Here is a 3,509-nt window from a genome sequence, read left to right as displayed (position 1 = left end):
CCTGCGGGAAAGAGGAAACACTTACCCCCTCCACAGAACTGCTTCCGGGTAGATTTCAGCCGCGAACTGGAGAAAATCCAGGCAAATCTGCAAAACAAAGCGGTGGGCGGTCTCCAGGCGCCACCTGCTGGCCCTCCGGGCGCGTTGCAAGCACCGCCGTATTTCTGGGTAACGTTATTTGTTCCGCAGCAGTGCAGGGTCCCCGGTTGTTTGGGAGCTGTTGTTCGGTATCATCTCTCCCTTGGGATTAATTTCGTTTCCTGACAGGGAGTTGGGCCAACCAGCATATTGTCGCAGATAGGAGCACGAATTCTGCAATCAGACCCCGTAACTTCCATTTCTGTCTCCTCAACTGTAGCTGTGTGGCTCCTACAGGTCACTTAACCCTTCTGAGCTTGAACTGCCTTCTCTAAACAGTGGGGACTACAAACCTATGCCATGAGAACACCATGAGGAGTAAATGAGAGGATGTGTGAGAAGGGCTTCTGTGCTTCAAACAAATGTCAGCTTTTATTATCACCAATTTTTTTTACTCTCTCTCTTGGCCAATGGAATGAAAAGAGGTTGGGGCCTTTGTTTTGAATCTTCTTAGCGTCCAGCTCTGCAAATTTTGACAAAGGTAAACAGTTGTGTGACCACACCACGATCAAGATCTAGAATTCCATCATCCCATAAAATTCCCCCAAGTCTCCTAGTTATCAACTTGCCCCCTTACCCAGCCCCTGGCAACCACTGATGTGTTTTCTGTCCCTAGAGTTTTACCTTTTCCAGAATTTCTTGTAAATGAAATGATACAATACATAGGCTTTGTGTCTGGCTTCTTTCACTTAGCCTAACGCCTTTAAGATGTATCCATGTTGTTTGTATCAGTTTATTCCTTTTTATTGCTGAGTAAGCTGCCCTTGTACTCACGCCCTACAGTTTGTCCACCCACTTGCCACTTGAGGGGCATTTGGGTTGTTTCCAGTTAGGGGAAAATACAAATAAGGTCACTATATCTATTCATGTACAAGCTCTCATGTGAATACAGATTCCAATTTCACTTGGGTAAATACGTAGGAGTGGGATCGCAGGGGCACATGGTAAGAGTATGCGTCACTTTATACAAAGCTGCCAAACTTTTTCAAAGCGGCTTTTATGTTCTTATTTTAAAAATAATTTTAAATTATGAGCATCTCTTCTTCTTACACATCAAGCTCCTTGTCCTAGGCGCTGGAACACAACGGTAACAAGGATCAAGTCCCTGCCCTCACCCAGGTTACATGTTGGAGATGGAGACAGAAATAAACAAGGAGAGAATAAATAAGATTATTTTATTTTATCTTGGCCACACCACAAGGCATGCGGGATCTTAGTTCCCTGACCAGGGATCAAAACCGCGTGCCCTGCAGTGGAAACGCAGAGTCTTAAGCACTGGACCTCCAGGGAAGTCCCAATAAGATCATCTTAGATAGTACAGAAGCTATAAATAGAGTGACCTGCTAGAAAGTGGGGCAGGAGGAGAAGGCCCTTCAGAGGCAGGGTCTCGAGCTGAGACCTGAGGTTTTCCAGGCAGGGGGACAGTGCGTGCAAGGTGTCAGACCACACAAAGGACAGCTGGGTATGCCTGGTGACTGTGCTGAGAACCAGACTCATCATGTCACAGCAGCTGGGCTTCCGTGAGAGGGCGAAGCAGCCTTGCCAACTGGTAAGAAGCAGGGATTTTTTTTTTAAACCATTTTTTTTTTTTTTTTTTTTTTTTGCGGTACACGGGCCTCTCACTGTTGTGGCCTCTCCCGTTGCGGAGCACAGGCTCCGGACGCACAGACTCAGCAGCCATGGCTCACGGGCCCAGCCACTCCGCGGCATATGGGATCCTCCCGGACCGGGGCGCGAACCCGCATCCCCTGCATCGGCAGGCGGACTCTCAACCACTGCGCCACCAGGGAAGCCCTAAACCATTTTTAAGAGTTGAAGTATAGTTAATTTACAATGTGTTAGTTTCAGGTGTACCGCAAAGTGATTCAGTTATACATATATTCTTTTTTCAGATTATTTTCCATTATAGGTTCCATTGAATATAGTTCCCTGTGCTATACAGTAGATCCTTGTTGTTTATCTATTTCATATATAGTACTGGGTATATGTTAATCCCAAACTCCTAATTTATCTCTGCCACATCCCCTCTGGTAACCATAAATTTGTTTTCTATGTCTGTGAGTCTATTTCTGTTTTGTAAATACGTTTATTTCTATCACGTTTTTAGATTCCACATATAAGTGATATCATGATATTTGTCTTTCTCTGACTTCACTCAGTATGATAATCTCTAGGTCCATCCATGTTGTTGCAAATGGCATTATTCGTTCTTTGTTACGGCTAATATTCCATTGTGTGTATATACCACAGCTTCTTTATCCATTTATCTGTCAATGGACGTTTAGGTTGCTTCCATGTCTTGGCTATTGTAAATAGTGCTGCTATGAACATTGGGGTGCATATACCTTTTCGAATTAGAGTTTTTTCCCTATATATGCCCAGGAGTGGGATTGTTGGATCATATGATAACTCTATTTTTAGTTTCTTTAGGGAACCTCCATACTGGTCTCCATAGTGGCTGCACCAATTTACATTCCCACCAACAGTGTAGAAGGGGTCCTTTTTCTCCACACCATCTCCAGCATTTACTACTTGTAGACACTTTAATGATGGCCATTCTGACTGGTGTGAGGTGATACCTCATTGTAGTTTTAATTTGCATTTCTCTAATAATTAGAGATGTTGAGCATCTTTTCCTGTGCCTGTTAACCATCTGTATGTATGTAGAAGCAAGGATTTATTCCAAACATATTTGGAAACTATAGGATTTTAACCTGGGGATTATTATGGTGTAATTTACATTTAAAAAAGATGATTAGGTAGGAAAAGAGAAGACCCGCTGGGACTGTAGTTAGTAGACCAGAGATTGAGAGCAGCATTTGAATTTGGGCTTTATTATGGAGATAGACCCAAGAGGACCTGTCCCCAGTCTGGATGTGGGGAGGGAGGGAGAGGGGAAGAATCCCAGGTGTATGGGGATGTCTTTCAGAGGATGACTAGTTTGGAGTTTAACCTTTATGACCTCTGTTAAAGTCTCCCTCAAACCTTACAGGTTAGGCCTCTAGGCCTTATTTTGTCGTCAGTAAAACAGGTTGTGAAAATTGGACAACTAAAAGCAAAACAATTACTATTTTAAAGCTAATTTCACTCCCACAAAAGACCCTACGGGGCGGGTACTTTTAAGTTCCTTCACCGGCTAAGAGGTGGAGGGACCTGCCCAAGGCAGAGGTATGATGGGTGAGAATAATGAATGAAAGAGTAAACATCTGAGTGAACCGACCTAAGGAACCCCGCCCGCTCTAAAGACCTTTCGGAGCCCCACTTCTCCCCAGGGACCTTGCCCATCGGCCCCTCCCACACATGCGCACTAGGCCCTCCGCTGCCCCCTCGCCCACCCCCACCCCCCGGTCGGAGCATGCGCGGGTTGCTTG

Source organism: Mesoplodon densirostris, chromosome 15, assembly GCF_025265405.1.
Source record: "Mesoplodon densirostris isolate mMesDen1 chromosome 15, mMesDen1 primary haplotype, whole genome shotgun sequence".
NCBI lineage: Eukaryota > Metazoa > Chordata > Mammalia > Artiodactyla > Ziphiidae > Mesoplodon > Mesoplodon densirostris.
This window is presented reverse-complemented; position numbering follows the sequence as displayed.